General features: G+C 44.8%; 1 protein-coding gene and 1 long non-coding RNA gene across 8 annotated transcripts in view; one reads left to right on the forward strand and one right to left on the reverse strand.

Moving 5' to 3' along the window:
* The window catches only part of LOC137541406 (uncharacterized), a 1,168,812-nt gene that overhangs the window by 794,644 nt on the left and 352,294 nt on the right, over positions 1–21,874 (reverse strand). For all 6 annotated transcript variants that reach the window (XR_011025153.1, XR_011025156.1, XR_011025152.1 and 3 more), the window contains exon 4: positions 15,350–15,455. This is a non-coding gene — a long non-coding RNA (uncharacterized lncRNA). The remainder of the gene's footprint in view (positions 1–15,349; positions 15,456–21,874) is intronic.
* Positions 1–21,874, forward strand: part of KCNH6 (potassium voltage-gated channel subfamily H member 6) — a 541,700-nt gene that overhangs the window by 210,849 nt on the left and 308,977 nt on the right. The window lies entirely within an intron of this gene.

Below are 21,874 nucleotides of genomic sequence, written 5' to 3' on the forward strand. Positions count from 1 at the left end.
CCAGAAAATCGTAATGTGGGCCAGAAAATCGCAATGTGGGCAGCAGTCACCAGAAAATCGCCATGTGGGCAGCAGTCACCAGAAAATTGCAATGTGGGCATCAGTCACCAGAAAATCCTAATGTGGGCAGCAGTCACCAGAATATCGTAATGTGGGCAGCAGTCACCAGAAAATCCTAATGTGGGCAGCAGTCAGTCACCAGAATGTCGTAATGTGGGCAGCAGACACCAGAAAATCCTAATGTGGGCAGCAGTCACCAGAAAATCCTTATGTGGGCAGCAGTCACCAGAAAATCGCAATGTGGGCAGCAGTCACCAGAAAATCGCAATGTGGGCAGCAGTCACCAGAAAATCCTAATGTGGGCAGCAGACACCAGAAAATCGCAATGTGGGCAGCAGACACCAGAAAATCGCAATGTGGGCAGCAGACACCAGAAAATCGTAATGTGGGCAGCAGACACCAGAAAATCGTAATGTGGGCAGCAGACACCTGAAAATCGTAATGTGGGCAGCAGACACCTGAAAATCGTAATGTGGGCAGCAGACACCAGAAAATCGCAATGTGGGCAGCAGACACCAGAAAATCATAATGTGGGCAGCAGACACCTGAAAATCGTAATGTGGGCAGCAGACACCTGAAAATCGCAATGTGGGCAGCAGACACCAGAAAATCATAATGTGGGCAGCAGACACCAGAAAATCGCAATGTGGGCAGCAGTGACCAGAAAATCGCAATGTGGGCAGCAGTGACCAGAAAATCATAATGTGGGCAGCAGACACCAGAAAATCGCAATGTGGGCAGCAGTGACCAGAAAATCGTAATGTGGGCAGCAGTCACCAGAAAATCGCAATGTGGGCAGCAGACACCAGAAAATCGCAATGTGGGCAGCAGACACCAGAAAATCGTAATGTGGGCAGCATACACCAGAAAATCATAATGTGGGCAGCAGTCACCTGAAAATCACAATGTGGGCAGCAGACACCAGAAAATCATAATGTGGGCAGCAGACACCAGAAAATCATAATGTGGGCAGCAGTCACCAGAAAATCATAATGTGGGCAGCAGTCACCTGAAAATCACAATGTGGGCAGCAGACACCTGAAAATCATAATGTAGGCAGCAGACACCAGAAAAAAAAATGCACCTGTGAAAAAAAACAATTCACTTACCTGACAGAAGTCTTCTCCTCTCCCGGCATCTGGCTCGCAGCTCCCCGAGTCCTCCAGCAGTACATCTCCCGCGCTGACAGGCAGAGTGCAGGGCTACGGCAAGATGGCTGCCGAAGCCCTGTACTAGAGACACAAATAGTCTCCAGAGCAGGGCTTCTTCGGCGGCCATCTTGCCGTAGCCCTGCTCTGCCTGCCAGAGACTATGCAGGCTGCTGGAGCGGGGCTGCGGGGAATGAACTGGCGCAGCGTCTATTAGACGCTGCGGCCAGTTGAGCACCTTGCTGGGGGGTCCAGAGCAGCGCTCCCCCCACGCACAGTGAGCGGGCCCCAGAGCAGCCCCGGGCGGCAGGGCCCCCCTGCGGCTGAGAGAGTCGCATCCCCGGTAGGTAGGCCGGTGGTGACAGCCTTTCCTCCTCCGGGCCCCTGACTTGCTAGGGGCCCCCCTGCAACTGCAGGGGCTGCAGGGTCTATTCCTACGCCCCTGCCACACACATAAGAACAGGAAAAACAACATTTCTAAAGTGCTTTTCTACCATATGATTCAAACTGCTTGGCATGTCTCCAATCAGTAGTTACTGGCAGGGTGGATTATGTCACAGACAAAAAAAGATACATGTCCTTGAATGCCAGACTAAACCGGTGGCCCTTCAATCTGTATTTAAACCTCTTCAGGGATGGAGATGTCGTAACTGAGTGTGGTAAGGAGATCCAAAGGGTAGGAGTAGCAGGACAGAGGGCTCTGGATACAAAGATTTTATGGTGGACTCTAATGACCTAATTAACAGATCCACGTTGTATTTACTAATTGTCCCTACTTGAGAACTGCAAACAAAAGTTGACAGCATTATGTAGCTGGGTAGTGTTGGTTCGAATTTCCAAACTGTAAAGAGGAAGTATCGGAGTCGTGTGAAACATCACGTGACGTGCAAGCCATTGATCTCCCCCTTATCCTGTATGCTTGTTCGAGGCTGAACAGCGACAGTTGGGAGTATTCGGGTGTTTCAAGTCGTCTATGCCAAATTCGAACATCAACACTATAGCTGTGAAATTAAGCCCTTTGGATTCTAAGCTGAGACCTGCATCGTTGCGTTGTTAGCTGTTACTAGTATACAATGTTATGTAAAATATAGGGGGGAAAGGCAGACAATATTATGCCCAGAGAATAAGTGCCACCGCCACACATATACAGCAGTCTTCATATTTGTTAATTAGCGAATGCTGTCTGGGGGCAGCAATAAGCTTCAACATGGACCTCTAAGGAGCAGCACATCCCAGGTAGTCTAAGTACACTAACTTGTTTGCAGCATTCAAAGAGGCAAATTGATAAGTGCAATTTTGATTATTAGTGCCCCTACCCTTTAAAGTGGGATAAAACTCTGACATAAAAATGTGTTTTCCTACTTATTATTACCCATACAGTTATCATATTTGCTTTTTCGCACAAGTGATATTGTCCGTCTACAAATTAAAAATTCCCAAAGTTTATCTGCTCTGAAAGCTGCTATTGCATAGTTGCTGTATTTATATATTAAATTCTATCTAGCGACCACTTTTTAATATCGTTCTGCTTCTTAGCTCACAGCTCAGTTTCTGCAGTTTGCTAATGTTTACTAAATGTATCTGACAAAAGGAATGCAAACAAAAGATAATGTTATCACCTCTTCCAATTGCGGCCAGAGGCTGCTCACTGAGTTTCCACTGAAGAACTAAGTGATGTGCTTAACTGTTTGAATGCTGCTCTGCTACAATTTTTTGGATGTAGTAGAGTTTATTCTGTAAATATTCTTTTTGAGAAAAGATGAAATGCTGAGTTTCATAGCACTTTAGACAGAAATCCCACTTTAATTGTAAAACTGCCATGGGTGCTGCACAAATCATTGTGAAACGTAAAAGGAGTCTGAAGCTAACCCCCCCCCCCCCCAAACAAACAGATTCTTACCTAAGGAGAGAGAAGACTCTGGGTCCTTTAGAGCCTTCCCGTTCCTCTCCTAGTCCTGTCAATCCAGCGTTAGAGCCCCCAATAGCAGTCTCTGACTGATCAGTTGGAGACTGCACTCTTCCGCTTTGGGTGGACTTCAGTAGTGTTAGCTGGGTGAGCTTCTTCATTTTTTGTGCACTTGCGTGTGCGCAGTGCAGAGTCACCCATCTTTGGGAGCACTTGAAACCTCCCTTGGCGGGAGATTTACGGAGGAGCCTACGGGGTAACGAGGGGATAAGGAGAGGAACAGGAAGGCTCTATGGAACCCAGAGCCTTCCCTCTCCTTAGGTAAGTATCTGTTTTGTTTTGTTTTTTATTTTGCGTTCAGATTCTCTATAATGCTGTTAAAACGTTTTTTTCCACTTCTGTTTGCTCCCAGATATATATTTACAGAACAGGCAGTGAGCTCTAGTTTGCAATCCTGGCAACAGTGCTCTGCCTGGAAACGTCCATCTTTCTTCAGGATTAATTAGCCATATAGGGTAATCATTTGTTTAACTAATTTTTAATAGCTGGACTGATCCGCTGACTGGCACCAAACTTTCACACTCCTATCAATTTCTGTTGGAAGTACCCTGGAATGTCTATGGTTTTCCATTAATCCTTGCCAAATATAGAGCTGAACTGATAACATTGGGAATTTCAGAACAAATGTAGAACTTCCCTTAACCCTCCATACTCTGGAAGATTCATCATCCTTTTTTGAATTTGTAAAAAAAAAAAAAAAAACAACTATTCACTGCCACAATGTCAATCAATAAACTTCTAATCAATTTCATACAGTTTATCAATTTTAGCATTATCGTGAGCAGTGGTACATTTCCATAGATCAGGTTTCCAGTCAATCATGATGTTTATTTTCATGCTGCATCAGCTAGTACAGTACAAAACTAGTTGTAGCATGGATCTTCCACGAACGAACATGTCGGTCATTCAAAAACACGTTTGCCACGGGTGGCGTGCATCGTTGAACATCATTTAATTAATTTTCATAAACGATGTTGCGAGATATTGCGGAAAAAATAATTTGTTACAAAAAATTGTTTGGCATAAACGCCTCGTGGGTATGGGCCTTAAAAGTGCTTTGTGGTGGTGGGGCAAATATACTCAATAATACACTGGTAGCAATGCTGATAAGAGTACTGGTATTGTTCCTAGCAGTACCATACCACATGGATTATAGTCCCTGATATTGTGCCTAGTGGTGCAACTATGAAGCTCCCTTCACACTTTGCACATTTCTGCACACTGAGTTACAGCATGTAAACATAAACATACAACTGTATGGTCATGTGCCACCAGCCTGAGAGAAATTCCAAAATTAGGCAACCATATTGGTTGGAGTGGGTATAAAAATATATGGTTTGAGACCTATTCAGACACTAGCCTGCAAATCTTTTGAGAAGACACACACAAGCTGAAGCTCTTCTGAAGCCCTACCTTCCCACACATGGTTCTAGATGCCAAAGAGATGACAGAGAAGGGGTAATATGTTTAATATTCCTGTGATTGTCTTTGTTAATTTTTTCAGCATTGACCATTGGGAGGCGGGGGGGAATAGGTCAATTTATAAAAAAATAATAATAATAACAAAAATATTTATTAAAAAAAACACTGGGGGAGCGATCAGACCTCACCAACAGAGAGCTCGGTTGGTGGGCAGAAAAGGGGGGGATCACTTGTGTGCTGCTGAGTTGTGCGGCCCTGCAGCAAGGCCTTAAAGCTGCAGTGGCCAATTTCCAGAAAAATGGCCTGGTCTTTAGGGGGGTTCAACACTGCGGTCCTCAAGTGGTTAAAGACCGTAGGCTTACACCCCCCCCCCCCCGCCCTAGGAACCAGGCTATTATTTTTACAAATTAGGCCACTGCAGCTTTAAGGGCTTGCTGCAGGGCTATACAACTCAGCACGCAAGTGATCCCCCCCCCTTTTGTGCCCACCAACAGAGATTTCTGTTGATTGGCTCTGATCGCTGTTTATTTGCTTTTTATTTGTTTATCAATTTTTTTAAATTAAGATTCCTATTTATTTATTTATTTTTTCCACCCTCCCCCCGCCAGCCAATGTCGCTTCTCTGCCTCCCAGGGGGACAGCCGTGTCTCACATAGACAGTAGATCGCAGTGCTGTTCCATGCAAATAGACATCTAACAGTCTCCAATTGCGGGGATGCTCACTCAATTTCTGTTCTGGGGCTGCCACCGCGTTCACGCCAATTGGTGTGGAGCAGTCTGCTACAGGTTAAGTTCTGCTAAAATGTAAGCAAGAAGATCATTTAGATGTTATTATTCTGTTATTTTATTCAAGAAGATGACTATGAGTTTGACACAGCTCTTGAATGTACTAAGAAGATTCATGTTTGCGTGACTATAAAGGCCTGGTCAGATTGAATATTGTTAGAAGGAAACGCAGGGCCGGTTCTAGCTCCAATGGGGCCCTCGGGCAAAAGTAGCTTGGGGGCTTTCCTGACCACCCTCCCCTCGACTGCTTCCATCACTGTGCTGGCGTAGGTAGTTGCCCCCAATGTGGTAGCCCCCCCCCCCCAGTATAGTCAGTTGTGTCCCCAGGATTAGGTAGCCCCCCTCCCCTAGTAAATTGCCAGTTGTACCCCCCAGTATTGGGTAGTCTCCCCCTAGTATAGATAGCCAGATGCCCCCCCCCCCCCATTTTAGGTAACCTCTCCCCATATGCAGAGAGTTCCGAGTGAAAGCAACAGTAAAACTCACCTGTCAGCGCCGTCAGGAACAAGTCTTCTCCTCATCGCACGGGCAGACACGAGCAGGCGTACAACTCCGGGACATTGTGACCCAAAAGTAGTACGTGGCCAGAATGCCCATAGAGATTCGCTGGCAGATTTGCAGCAACAAAACACACTTAGCATTAGAAATGTAGGAGAACAGCTCGTGAACTACTCACTGCGAACAGCGGGCCCTGTACTACTTCTGGGTCGCAATGTCCTGGAGTAATACACCTGCCCGTGTCGGCTCGCGTCCTTTAGTATGCATGCCCTGGCCCGGCGGTGCGTGTCGTTGCAATCAGGGGCGCGCACCGCTGGGCCAGGGCATGCGTACTAAAGGACACGTGCAGACACGGGCAGGCGTACTACTGCGGGACATTGCGACCCGGAAGTAGTACACAGCCAGAATGCCCATAGAGAGTCGCTGGCGAGCTGTTCGCTAGCATCTCTACTTAGCATAAGGGGGTGTCTGTAATAAATCAGCACCGGGTGTGAAATACCCTAGATACGCCACTGCTACTCGCATCGCTCTGCATATGGGCAGGCGAGGGGGGGGGGATTGGGGAGGCCCTTCCTACTTCCCCTGCCTGCTGCTTCCCAAACCAATGGCCGCAGTACCTGGCAGCCCGGACGGACAAATAAAATTTTTAACTGAGTGAGATGGGACAGGCTTGGGGGGCCCCCCCTGGGCTCTGGGGCAGTTGCCCCCCTTGCCTTAATTGTAGCGCTGGCCTTGGGGAAACGCTACTTGGAACTGTTCATATATTTTGTATATATGCTGTATGGTAAGGAAATACAATTTTTTATACAAAATCAAATACTGAGTGCTCTGAATCATTTCAAGGTATACCGTCAATCTAGAATTACTGTTAAAGAGGGTTCAGACACCACTATGCTGGATTTAAGATAGCAACGCTTACAGGCTGGTTCCTTTACCTAGTTAGCGATCAAGCAAAAAGGCAAAAACTGCACAGGTTTTGACACTACAGTGCTTTTCTGGATAACACGTGCCTTAACAAGCATGTTACCTTAGTGATCAGCATGCTTTGAAATATAAAATGCACGTTAAAATGTGCAGAGTGCATTCTGCATTATGCCTGTATTGTAACATTGGCATGGCTACTCGGCCAAGTAATATTTCTTAGGGTGTAGCAGTAATTCCACTGGAATACTGTAATAATGGCACCTATTGAAAAAATGGGTGCCTCATTCACACCAATGCAAATCTTTTCTTTAATGGCCGCCAGGTGTACAAAAAGGGTGACACGTTGTTATAATAGTTATATTGTTTGTAAAATAGTTATATAGCGAAAATATAAAACAAATATATCACTTGTTATCTTTCATTTTCATTTTCCTACCAAATGTATCGATTACTATAACCCATTACTTAACAAATAAACGTTACAATAACCGTATAATCGTTTCTAAAACTGTTCCCTATGTTTTCTCAGAAATATTTCTTTTACACTTTTTGCACCACAACGAGCAGCTTCCGCTATTCTCACACATGTTACAAATTATTGTTTTTCAAACTTACTCATGGTAAACTTAAATCTAAAAAAGTTTTGACACCTCAATTATAATTTTTTTAAATTCTATGTAATTACTCTATATAAAATCATAAACAACCATATACTAATTTATATTAAACAAATAAAATAGGGATTAGGGATAGGCATCCCAAGGGGAGGTCTTAGGGTTCAACACCACTAGGGGAGCTCTTAGTATTACGCACTACCAGAGGAGGGTTCTGTTAGAGAGTAGGGAGAGGTTGGTTTACAGTACAATATCGGTATTACAGATATTTTACTAAACAAATGAAGTAGTACTATATTGGTAAATTAAACAATATTTTATCACTTTTACTGGTCCTCTTTTTAGTAAACTTAAGAGTAGAGGTTACAGTGGGGAATAGTAGATTATCAGTATTATAAACAATATTTTACGTTATATCCTGGTGCCCATTTTACTAAACGATAACTTTAATATAGTTTATATCTGACACCCCTCTCTTTGTGATGGTGTAGTGAATCTAACTTTGTGAATTCTATCTAACATTACAGGTAATATCTGACCGCAGATGTCTGACAACCTGTAAAGAATTGGGAGATAGCTTTAAAGGCAGTCCCATACCCCGCACCCCTCATGGTGAACACCACTCCTGTGGTGAACCCCACCCCCAAGACCCCCGAAAATCATAATGCAGCAGCATTTCACCAGAAAATGTACTTATTGCGGCATGGGTTCACCAGAAAATAGTTGTTATGCAGCAGAGCGTTTCACCATAAAATATACTTATTGCGGCATGCACTCACACACACCACACACAGTACACACACACACACTATACACACACACACACAGTGTACACACACACACACACACACACACACACACACACACACACACACACAGTACACACACTGCACACAACATACACACTATACACAGTACACACACACACACACACACACACAGACATGCACAGCACAGTACACACACTATACACACACACGCACACACACACACACAGTACACACACTGCACACAACATACACACACACACACAGACAGTACACACAGTACACACACTGCACACAACACACACACACACACACACACACACACACACACACACACACACACACACACACACACACAGAGCACACTGTACACAGCACACAGTAGACATACACTATACACATACAGAGATAGGAGGAGTGGAGTGAGACTGAGAATAGCCTGAGATGGAGCAGTTTATCTGTATTGCAGTCCCACATTACACAGAGACTAGTTGCTGGTAATAGGACTGCTGTCCCTGCCAATCTCTTACACAAGTCAGCAAGCAGCCCTCCTGGAGTCTAGGGACTGTCAAAACTTTTCAACCTGTTTAAGACCTTATCTGCACATGCAGTCATTATAACAATGGAGAGAGACCAGACAGATTTTTTCCCACTGACCCTCCAGACGAGTTCTACATCATGCTGTGTATATTTACCAGCTAGCCTGTCCTCTAATTGCACTTTTATCAGCTAGCCTAGTATTTTACATTGCCTTACATCAACAAACCTGAATACAGCAGACACAGGACCAACCCTAAATCATTGAATGAAAGGCGGCCTGGGGGGAAGTCAATGCCTGGCTGCTACACAGTCTCTACATCCACGCAGTTAGCAGTAGCAGAGAGAGAGGGACTGAATTCTCAGGAGTTGGACTCAGGAGCTGATGATGCTGTACTCCTCGGATCCCTGACTAGGATGAGTGCCTTCTCTCACTGACTCATTCATTACTGTGGTTCTTTGAATCATTGAGCTGAAGTCCAGTCAGCTCCGCTGCTGCTGTGTAAACTGACACCTGAGTCAGCTGAGAGGCATTTCTTCTCTCACTACTCAGTGCAGAAGCGCCCTTGCCTCTTCCTGTCGCCTTAGGCGAAAATTTATAGCTGCCTAATGGCTCGGACGCCTGTGTTTAAAGGACACTTGAATGGGATAAGGAGGCTGTCATATGTACCAGCATTTCCTTTTAAATAATACCAGTTGACTGGCTGTTCTACAGAGCCTCTGCCTCTAAAACTTTTAGCTCTAGATTCTGAATAAGAATGCAGTGCAGAGTTTTCTGGCTGAAGTCCGACCTCATTTAGTCAGAATTCAGCTGCATACTTGTTTCAGGTGTGTGTGATCCAGATACAGCTGCTGCCAAAGAGATCAGCAGGACTGCCAGACAACTGGTATGGTTGAAAATTAAATAAATATACTGTATTTTTCGGAATATAAGATGCACTTTTTCTCCCCAAAAAACGGGGAGAAAAAGTCCCTGCATTTTACATTCCAAAGGCAGGGAATCCCCGACTTAAAAACGCCCGCCACTATGAACCGCCGACCCGCCGCTACGTCGGGGACTCCCTGCCTTGTCCCCATGTGTGGTCTGCCGGTCCCCGCTCCCCCGGTAACAATAACTGCAGAGCGGCTCACCTCCCTATGGATTCCAGCGCTGGGTGGTCCTCTCCACCTCCATCTTGTCAACACTACCCCTGTAAAAGAATCGTTAGCGGCAGAGCGGCTCACCTTCCTCCAGCGGCAGCGATCTGCAGTCATCTTGCGTACTGCGCGGCTTACCCTAGTGACGGCTCATGTTAATGACTCGTTGAGTCATGGGAAATGACTCATTGAATCATTAACATGAGCTGTCACTAGGGGGAGCCACGCGGTACGCAAAATGACTGCAGATCGCCGCCGCTGGAGGAAGGTGAGCCGCTCTGCCGCTAATGATTCTTCTACAGGTGTAGCGCCAACAAGAAGGAGGCAGAGAGGACCACCCAGCGCTGGAATCCATAGGAAGGTGAGCCGCTCTGCAGTTATTATTAGAAACATGTGGGGGGAGGGGGCTGGAGCAGAGACATGCGGGGAGGGGGCTGGAGCAGAGACATACAGGGAGGGGATGGGAGGGGGCTGGAGTGAAGACATGCAGGGAGGGGGGGGGAGCTGGAGTGGAGACATGCTGGGAGGGGGCTGGAGCGGAGATATAGGGGGAAGAAGGAGGGCTGGAGCAGAGATATGCGGGGGAGGGGGCTGGAGCGGACACATGCAGGGAGGGGGGGGGGGCTGGAGTGAAGACATGCAGGGAGGGGGGGGAGCTGGAGTGGAGACATGCTGGGAGGGGGCTGGAGCGGAGATATAGGGGGAAGAAGGAGGGCTGGAGCAGAGATATGTGGGGGAGGGGGCTGGGGGCTAGAGCAGACACAGAGAGGAGGACAACATAGGGGCTAAATGGGGCACGGAAACATACATAGGGGAGCAGGAGGGGACACAGACACACATAGGAGGGGACACAGGGACTGGAGGACCACACAGATGGGCTGAAGGGGACACACATACACAGGACAGGAGAGGACACATGGGGTCAGGAGAACCACACAGGAGGGCAGGAGTGAACACAGGGGGACTGGAGTACCACACAGGGGGCCAGAAGGGGACACATAGTGAACATAGGAGGACAATGGGGGAGGACATGTACAAGACGCTCATAGAACATGGACGCACCAGGTTTAGAATATTTTTTTCCCTGATTTTTGCCCTCTAAACCTGGGTGCGTCTTATATTCTGGAGCAGGGCCGGCGCTACCATTAAGGCAAAGGAGGCAGCTGCCCCAGGGCCCCAGAGCTTGTAGGGGCCCCCAGTGGCTACAAGAGGAAAAAAAATTTTCAAAATCGGCCTTATAGTTTTTGAGAAAATCGATTTTAAAGTTTCAAAGGAAAAAAAAACACATTTAAAAACCTGCCGACTTTAATGGTTAATAGCAAATCCACCTTAATTAAATGCTAGAAACCCTAAATTTGCAGGGTATGTTAAGGAGATCATTAGGAATAAGAGGAAAAAACAATTTTTCAAAAAGACCTTATAGTTTTTGAGAAACTCGATTTTAAAGTTTCGAAGGAAAAAAAGTATACTTTTAAATGCGGTAAATGTCACTTTTAGTAGCAAACCTAACGGTAGTGTAATTTTACATGCATCAAACGAAAGCGCAATAAATTTCCTGACGGGTTTTCCAGGGGGTCTATACGCAGCCGCAGCTCTTTGGCCAGGGATCACTATACAGCCGCAATATGGCTGTATGAAGATCCCTGGCATGTTTTCATATTTTCCCAATTTTTTTTTTTTTATGTTTAGAGTGTAGGAATTTAAAAAAAAATTTGTGGGGTCCCCCCTCCTGAAACTTTTTAACCCCTTGTCCCCCATGCAGGCTGGGATAGCTAGAATGTGGAGCTCCGACCGATTGGGACTCTTCACACCCTGACTATACCAGCTGCAAAAAAGGTCCCCTAATGCCGATTTTTGTTCCGGGGTATATGTTGGGGGGGGGGGGGGCAGGTTTATTTTGCCCTGGGGCCCCATTGTTGCTTAAACCGGCCCTGTTCTGGAGCGTCTTATATTCTGAAAAATACTGTAACTGCCTTTACGCCCCTCTCAGTTCAGGTGTCTTTCAAGCATTTAGGTGCTGATTTCTTTTCTTTCCTGCTTGTTTAATATAATTATCTGTTTACAGCAACACAAGGTCACTTTACACTATAATGATGAAAAGCAAGACTGAATTAATGAATGCATTAAATGCACAATTCACACCAGCACGGATTAACAAGCAATAGCCTCATTATTGTTCAAATATTAGTTAAAATTTTATTTTCATTGATTTATGATTAAAATGAAAGAGGAAAAAATGTCACATTTTGTTTTCTGCAAATAATGAGCTGCTGGGTCTGTGATCTATAGAATGAAGAATGCAGTTACCAGAGGAATCTTTGAAGAGGGTTTCATTGAGAGAAGACAATGGACTTTGTACTAAAAAACTGTTGTCACCAGATGCCCAAGAAGCTCTCATTTATGGGACATGAAATATGCATATATATTGTGTTACCTCTTTAATCATTCCTGGCAGAATCCTCTTACATCTTAATCACTATGCTAGCTAAATGAACCTGTTCATAAAACTATTCCTTCTTGTTATAATTCAAAAGCTCCAGTAATAAATCATCATCAACGTAACAGAAAATAATTTTTACAGCCTTATTATTTTTATATATTTTACACATTTTTCATAGTTTCAAGTATATTAGGTTTTCTAATAATAAAGCCCAGCACTGTTCTGGCGACACACACTTTAACAATGAAACAAACAGTGCAAAATCTGACCTCCTTTACCTGCCTGGAAGAGGAGTGTGTTCTTCATCCTAATATCAATACTATCTCCTTACACTCACAAACTACATGCAATCGGGTAAACAGGCAGATATTAAACATAAGTTATCAAAGCACTGCAGTGTATTGCATCAGGCTGATTCACCAAACATCAAAGTCTCCGCCGTGGTTCTGGTCCCTACTCTAACCAACACCACTCAGCAGGCAAGCATTTGGCGTTCTACCTCTATTGTACACATATGTGTAGTTCATAACCATAACCTAAAGAAAACATATATGAATCTACCAATCTAACAAGGGAGCAACAAACTGATACACCATTTATTACATATGGGCTGACATGGCATAGGTACAGGAGAGATACAACTCACAGCCAGGCCACAATGGTTGTTTATGAGTATTCTGCACTGTAGAATGTGGGCCACACTTGCATGGTTCATTAAAACACAGAGATGTAAACATGCCTATACATTTTATGGCCAGTGAGTTCACATTACACAACATAACATGCACAGTGTGAACCCACAATTAGATTTTGGTGATCTAGCTGTCCACTAAGAGCACTGGCCATCTTTTTGAGAAAAAAAAAAGACTTGATGATCAAGATTGACCAAAGGTTAGCTTCTGTATTATGAGAGCTTGTGCTCATTGCCAAGTGTAAGCTCTTGCTCAGTTCCATTCACTATAGAACCAAGCACATTCCATCCCCTACCTATTTGTTACATTCACTACCACTACCATTCACTAGTTCCATTCCACTAGTTGTGTGTGTGTGGGGGGGGGGAGAGTTTGCAAATCAGGGAACCCCTCCGAGCCAAATATTTTCAGTCCTTCCCTGCATGTGATTATACTTTAGGCCACCAGTGTATTGTTCAGACATTCAGTCTCTCTGCACACAACCAGGAAAAAAACCTGCTGTACTGTAGAAACAGGTAAGGGACTGTCTCCACCCTGCTGTCTGCATTTTTCTGCACACTAAAAAACTCATTAGAACTTGCAGTGTGTTTAAGGTCTTTTCGTTATAGCTCGATTTTTTTATGCGCAGCTCAGTTTCAAATTGCATTTTATTTGCAACAAATTTGCAACAAACTCAGAAAATTAACATCTCATTAGTATCTCATTGATTTTTTCTGCTACGGTACTTCCAACTGATCCAGGTAAAAAGGATGCAGGAGGTTCCCTGGTAAAAACGGTACTGACATAGGCGGCAATGCTAATAGCCATGATTAGCAGCTATTAATAGTCATTTGGGTGCCAAAGGTGTCTGATACAATAGCAGGTACTAGACGCCAGCAATTTGTAACTAGTAGCTAGTGTGCATAGTGGGTGGCTCCAAATTATTGCTAATAGTCGCTAATCGCAGATATTAGCATTGCCGCCTATGATGGCATGAATGCCATGTATGCCACCACCAGGGGCATTTTGGGGTTATGGAGCAGCACGGATGCCCTTAAAGCACTACTGGGGGGTTAGAGTTAGACACCCCCAGGGGAGTTTTAGGGTTGGGCAGCACCAGGTGGTCCTTAGAGTTAGGCACCACTGGGGGGTATGGTTAGTGTTTAGCATCAAGAAGGCATTAGGATAAGGTTTACTTAGGTCATAGAAAAATATCAGTGCATATTACCAATATGTTACTATCGGAATTAACTAGTAGAATATTGGTATTTTTACTAATATTCTACTAACGGCTATCTCATGCACCATTTTTACATATATGCTTTGCAACGCATGTTTAAGCACCACAGAAAGGCAAACATTTTTAACCCCATCTTATGAGTTTGTGTAGAATCAGCATATGTGTGTAGCATTCTTACACAGGGCTGGTTCTAGACTTTTTGCTGCCTGAGGCAAATTTCTGAGGATGCGCCCCCTCCCCCTGACTTGAAATCATCACACAGCACCTGCCAATTAACTTTGCTTCATTTAATGTTCTCACATGATATGCTGCAGCTCAACACAATAGCTGTGATGAGCAAACTGCTCACCCTCAGCCACTCCATTCCTCCTCAGTCATGACAGCAGTGCCACCTCCTCCCTTCTGCTGTGCAAGTTCAAATGAAACACAGCTGCTCTCCTGCCTCCCCCTCCTCACTCACTGTCAGAATCCTCACACAGCACAACAAGCTGCTTTTCCCCAATGATAACCTCTTCACCTTGCTCGCTCTTCTCTTGCTTCTTCTCCTACTCTGACTATATGTTGTTAGTGTAAACACAGTACAAACATGCCGCCCCTGTAATCTCTGCCGCCTGATGCAAATGTTTCACTAAAAGAAGTTTGTGAATGCTCAGAAGATCCACAATTTTGGGTATGTTAGGATACAGGTCCAGAACCCCTCTTCTGTTAATGCAAAATAATCACAGGGGTTCTCAGAAAACGTGCACTAGTATGAATGCCTGATAATGAATCTTGAATATGACTGTGAACCTACAAAGCACAATATCTCACTTGGCAGGTTTCAGCACTTGATAATAAAGTGTAGAGGCACAATCCGATGTAAGTATGATGCAAATGTAAGACTGTTAAATGTAATTAGAAATTCATGTTTGTACATTTCTCTCAATGAATGAATACTCAAGACTTCTCCAGTCTGAGACACAATTCTAGAAAGACTTAGGAGGACATTTAAGAGATCTTGGGAGCCTTTCTATTCTTTTTAGTCTCTTCAGAAGCTGGAGCTGACTGTGGTTTAATTAAACAAAGGCCTCCAATGTAAGGATAAAATATTTATGAGGTATAAAGACAGAGGAAATGATAGTAGTAAAAGGAACACTTACGCCACCATAAAACCATAGCGCAAGTGAACATCTGTGGTACGACCAAACAGAAGACATCAACAGTGCTTATTGTAGGGGTTGCCTGCTTCTTCAGGTTCAATATAGCCTAAAAGCATTCATAATAAGAACATCAATCAGGTAAATATCTAAATATGATAATCAGTTCACATTTAAAGGGACACTTAAGTCAAACAAAAAAATGAGTTTTACTCACCTAGGGCTTCCAATAGCCCCCTGCAGCTGTCCGGTGCCCTCGCCGTCTCCCTCCGATCCGCCTGGCCCCACCAGCAGCCACTTCCTGTTTCGGTGACAGGAGCTGACAGGCTGGGGACGCGAGTGATTCTTCGCGTTCCCAGACACATTAGCACCCTCTATGCTGCTATATGGTATATGATATATGCTATAGCAGCATAGATGGCGCTATTGTGTTGGCGTTTCTGCACTCGCACTGCCCTTGGGCTTCCTTTACCATTAAAACGGACACAATTTTGTGGGAGAGGTTTATAGAGGTTCCTTTGAAATTCTTCTTTACTCTGGCATTATTATTTCACCGAATTTCTGCAGATTTGTTCCCGGCAAACCCATATCACAAATCTCTCATTCCACTATAGTCACCACCAGTCTGGATTGTTGACAGAAGGCAGGTTAGGTCCATGGATTCTTGCTTTTGATGCCAACTTCTGGGCCCACAACCTGTGTGCCTCAGCACAAACTGAGACTCCCCAGACCAAGCTATACTTTTTCCACTGCTTTGTTTAGGCAGTATTGGTGGGCATGTGCCCGCAGTATCCTCTGCTTCCTTTTCTGTGGCTCATTAGAGAAAAACCTGATGTGGTTCAGCATATTATGTATTCTGGGATGTTTTTCTGCACACCACAGTTGTAAAGGGTGGTTACTTCAGTTACATTCGCCCAGGGCTGGATTTACACTTCCAAGAGCTCGTAGGCACAGAGATTCTAGCGCCCAAAACGTTTCCCCTCAACACAGGCCACACCCCCAATCCTGGCCCTTATTTTCTTAAAGGGGAACTTCAGCCTAAACAAACATACTGTCATTAAGTTACATTAGTTATGTTAATTAGAATAGATAGGTAATATAATTTTTTATCCACCCTGTTTTAAAGGAACAGGCAAATGTTTGTGATTCATGGGGGCTGCCATCTTTGTCATGGGGGCAGCCATCTTTTTGGTTGAAAGGAGGTGACAGGGAGCTTAAGACACAGTTCCAATTTTTCCTGTGTCCTAATAACCCCTCCCAGCTGCATGCGCAAGGCTTCAAATGTCAAATTCAAAATGTCAAAAAAAATTGCACCAAAACAGCAGAACAAGAACAACAACATCAGAAATCCCATCATGCTTTGCATAGCATCAGGGGAAAAATGCCCGGGCAGTTTTCTTCTGTGCAGCTAAAAATGAGGCTTGTATAAGAGAAACAAAGTTCTGATGCTGTGAAACTGTTAAAGAAACACCAAGCCTTTTCAGTGCTGCTGAGTCGATTTTTAGTCTGGAGGTTCACTTTAAATAACATAAAGAGCTACATGAACCTAGCAGCTGTGTAAATCAAAGAGTGGGCCTGCTCAGCCAAATTTTTAACAAGGTCCCCCTCTTCTTTAATAATAAAAAAAATGTAATAATTATATATATGGCCCTAGTTACCATACAAAACAGGCTACACACGATCAGGGGATACACAAACCAAAGTCACCGCCTTACACTGCCTCAAGCCCACACCCCACCGAGATGGGAAGAGCAGGCGGCACATGGCAGTGTGTGTGGTCAGAGTGCACAGCTGATCCGAGCTGCAGCTGGTGCAGTGAATGGAGGATGCAATACCCACACCGCCCACCAAGCTACTCTCACTTTTTTTACAGGAGGCACTGATTAAAGGAAATCTGAAGTGAAAATAAACTTGTGATATAATGAATTGTATGTGCAATACAGCTATAGAACATTAGTAGCAAAGAACATAATCTAGTATTGTTTCCAGTACAGGAAGGGTTAAGAAACTTCAGATATCTATGCAATAGAGCTTCTCTGAGCCCCCCGACCCAACTTGGTGAGCTACAGTGCTGTTTTCTGATGCACTTATGCATCAAAGAAACAGTCAGAAAAAGATTTAAAGAAAGTTTTACTGCAGGGAACTTCAAAGGGTCATTAGCGCTGCTCTGTTTCATAGTTTAAAATACAGTGTGTGGTTTGTAATTGCAAAAATGGTAGAATGATGCAATGTTATAAAAAATAAGCTATATAACTGAAAATAAAAATATGAGACCCTTTTCTTTGCTACTAATGTTCTACTAGTTATCCGTACTATACATACAATTCATTATTTTTTCGCTTCAGTGTCACTTTAAGCCTCAGATATCTGCCCCTAATTGAGTGCCTGCAGCTGCCGGACTGGAGCCAGGTGATGAGTGACATCGCCCTCTGGCTCTGCTGAGAGAGGGGACATTCGGGAAAGGAGGGGAGCCGCCTCTGCCACAAAAGGCATCTGTAGGCATGCGTTTACTGTGCCTTATGGTAAATCCGGCCCTGCAGTCACCGTCTTGTCAGTTTATCACTATTAACTCTGATATTTCTATTAGCGATGCTTTCTATTCACAAAACTGCCAATCACCGGATGTGTTTTGTACTACTATGAGTAAACTCTAGAGACTGGTGTGTGTGAAAATCCTAAGAAATCAGCATTTACAGAAATAATTAAACTAGACTGATTGATAATAGTGTCATGCTCAACTTCAGTGAGATCACATATTCTCAGGTGTTTGATATGATGAACATTTAGGGCTTGATTCACAAAGCGGTGCTAACTGTTAGCACGCCTGTGAAAACCCCCTTAGCACGTCTAAACGAGCTTTTCGCGCGTAAAACTTTATGAGCGTAAAACTTTACGCGCGTACTGCACAGAGCGCAGGGCATTCCGCGCGAAATGCCCATTAAAGCCTATGGGACTTAGCACGCACATAGGACTTTGCGCGCGGTACTTAGCGTGCGATCTGATTGAGAAAACCGGTGCTAACCTACTTAGCACCCTGGTTAGCGCACCTAAAGACTTTAGACGTGCTAAGTAGGTTAGCACCGCTTTGTGAATCAAGCCCTTAGTATTTATATAGCACTAACATCTTCCAAAGTGTTTTTACACAGTATATAATCATTTCACTAACTGTCCCTCAGAGGGGGTCACAATCTAATCCCTACTATAGTTATAGGGAGGGAGACAATTAAAGAGAACCTGATGTGGGGTTCTGACAATGCTAGCTGCACACAGAGGCTGGGTCTGCCTATACTGCCCAGCCTCTGTTGCTATCCAGATCCCCCCTAAGTTCCCCCTGTGCTCTGCTATCCCTCATAAATCACAGCCGCGCTGTTGACACGCAGCGAGCTGTGTTTACCTTGTACTGTCAGTCTCGCCTCTCCCCCCCACCTCCTGCATAGCTCCGGTCCCCACCTGCGTCCCTTTCCTCCCCGCTGATTGGAGGAAAGGGACGCGGGCGGGGACCGGAGCTATGCAGGAGGCGGGGGAAGCGGCCGTGACTGACAGTACAGAGGTAAACACAGCCCGCACAGCGCGGCTGTGATTTATGGGGGATACCAGAGCGCAGGGGGAACTTAGGGGGGATCTGGATAGCAAGAGAGGCTGGGCAGTATGTGGATAGCAAGTCCAGATACAAACACCTTTGTTTTCAAACTCGTTGAATGGTTAAACTTCTATTATGTTGTTTTTTTTCTTATTACAATCTATGTTCCTATTTGCTAGACTCTCCATGACAGCCCCATGAGGACCGTTATGGAACAGACACTGTTAAAATCCCAAATTCAGGTAGAAGCAAGAAAGTGTAGCCCTCTTAGGCCTTGTAAGAAGCTAGATGACCCCCTGCAAAACAGCTGTCAGGCCATGCACTCCCAGCCAGGACCTCCCATTCAGTAGTGCTACCTGCATCGATAAGTATAGAACTTGCTGCCATGTAATTTGTGTAAGTGTGCATGCACTTGCACTTTGTATTATGTTGTAAATAAATCCTATTCAATAGTGCCAGACCTTCTTGTATCTACCTGAATCTATGAAAAGCTGTCTTTATGATCCTGAGCACAATGAACTGCACAGGGGACGACACTTTGCACAGCAGTATCAACATTTCCTCCAGTACAGTGTTACAGTTGTTCGGAGTGCCAGTCTACCCTCCATATTTGTAGTGTTAAAATCCTGGCAGAGGTTCTAATGTTTTCAACATAGAGAAGAAAACTGTTTTGGCTGGAGTTCTAACTTAACCATCCATAATTAAAAAAGCAATGTATTCAGGAACCATTTGTCACAAGTTGGAAAAGATAGTCAACAGCTGCCAGTAAACATCTTACAACTGTTCTTGGTTTTTACACAAGCGCCTGTTTTGTAATTGTAATGTGATTGGCTAAGCAGAGAGATAGGCAAATAGCGGATGTTCATACATTTTATCTGACAGCTTCACACCGACAGAAAGGTAATCTGACAGGGAGTTAATTGCAAGTGTGGAAACTGCAGATGCAGCAGGCTGAGACTGTACTGTCACATCAGAGGGATATGTGACTGGAGAACACACAAGCCCAAAAGGGATGTGACTGAAGCAGACAAATAAATATGAATAAAGAAGAATACAGAACACATTAAATGCAATATCACCATTAGGGATCAGGCAGAAGAACTGAGAAAATATTTAAGTAACAGCATATCGTAACTATAAGGAAAAAAAACTAAATGTAGGGTTGTATAGCACTTTGGATTTTTACCACACTGAAATTCAAACATGACAAGAATCTGTGGCTGTTGCCAAGTATATCCATGGTGGTTGGCAAGTGCTACTAATTGGATTCACTGAATAATGTGCCCATGGCAAACAAGACATATTTGAGTCTATTTGACAAAATAGTGCACAATAAAGTCTAGCTATCATTAGTAAAGCACAAAAACCCAACGCAACTAATAGAAAAAAAACTCTTAAAGAGACACTGAAGCGAAAAAAAATATATGATATAATGAATTGGTTGTGTACTATGAATAATTACTAGAAGATTAGCAGCAAAGAAAATATTCTCATACTTTTATTTTCAGGTATATAGTGTTTTTTCTAACACTGCAACATTCTCTAATATGTGCAGATTACACAACACTCAGCATTCAAAATGATTCTTTCAGAGCAGTCTGTGAAGTAATGAACTCTCCTCTAGCAGAGGAAAAGTAAATAGTCCAAGAACAGTTGAGATAATAAAAGTCAGATAACAGCCCTCTCCACGACTAACTTAGTCGGAGAGCTTAATGGCTTGTTTGCATAGAGATAACAACTGTTCCTGTACTGGAAACAATTAAGGTAGCCATACACTGGTCGATTTGCCATTAGATCGACCAGCTGACAGATCCCTATCTGATCGAATCTGATCAGAGAGGGATCGTATGGCTGCGTTTACTGCAAACAGATTGTGAATTGATTTCAGCCTGAAACCGACCACAATCTGTGGAGCCGCCGCTGCCGCCTGTATCCCCCCCCCCCCCCCCCCCCGCGCATACATTACCTGACGCTGGCTCCCGGGCATCTTCTCCGCATCTTCTCCACGCTGCACCCGCTCCATCCCGGCGCTTCCTGTGTCACTCCGTGACCAGGAAGTTCAAATAGAGCGCCCTCTATTTGAACTTCCTGGTCACTGCAGTGACAGGAAGCGCCGGGATGGAGCGGGTGCAGCGCGGAGAAGATGCGGAGAAGACGCCCGGGAGCCAGCGTCAGGTAATGTATACCTGATCGGATCGGCCGCCGCTAGCGACGCGCTCCCTACCCGCGGGCGATCGAGGGTAATTTCCCGCACGGCGCAATCGACGGACCGATCCGATTTCGGGAGGAAATCGGATTGGCGGGTGCGTTTAGCGCGAACGATTGGCAGCAGATTCGATCCCAGGATCGAATCTGCTGTCGAAACGGCCGCGAATCGGGCCAGTGTATGGCCACCTTTAGACTAATGTATCTGATCTTAATGTTTTATTTCTTAGCTGTACTACACATACAAATCATAATATCATAATTTTTTTTTCGCTTCAGTGTCTCTTTAAAGGACCAGGCAACAACTGGAATCAAAACTGACTGAAATTAAAATAAAAGCGGCAAGCTGTTTAACCACTTAAAGCCAATGGGTACCGATCAAAAAAAAGGAAAAGTCAGATACTCACCTAAGGAGAGGGAAGGCTCGGTCCTAATGAGCCTTCCCTCTCCTCTCCCGGTGCCCTTGGTGCTGTGCTGGCTCCCCCGTTCGCGTCCACCGCCGCAGGGACTTCGGAGGTCTTCGGGAGCACTCGGGCTTCCGAAGACGGGCCGCTCCATACTACGTACGTGCGAGCGCGTCATAGAGGGCGCTCGCGCATGCGTAGTATAGAGCGGCCGCGTCATCGGGAACCCGAGTGCTCCCGAAGGCTTTCGAAAGCTCCCGAAGGCATGCGGAAGTGGCAGTATTTGACCGAACTGGTCGAATACTGCCACGGGGGATCCTGCGCGGGACCGGGCACCGG

This window comes from Hyperolius riggenbachi, chromosome 12 (assembly GCF_040937935.1).
Source record: "Hyperolius riggenbachi isolate aHypRig1 chromosome 12, aHypRig1.pri, whole genome shotgun sequence".
Lineage (NCBI taxonomy): Eukaryota > Metazoa > Chordata > Amphibia > Anura > Hyperoliidae > Hyperolius > Hyperolius riggenbachi.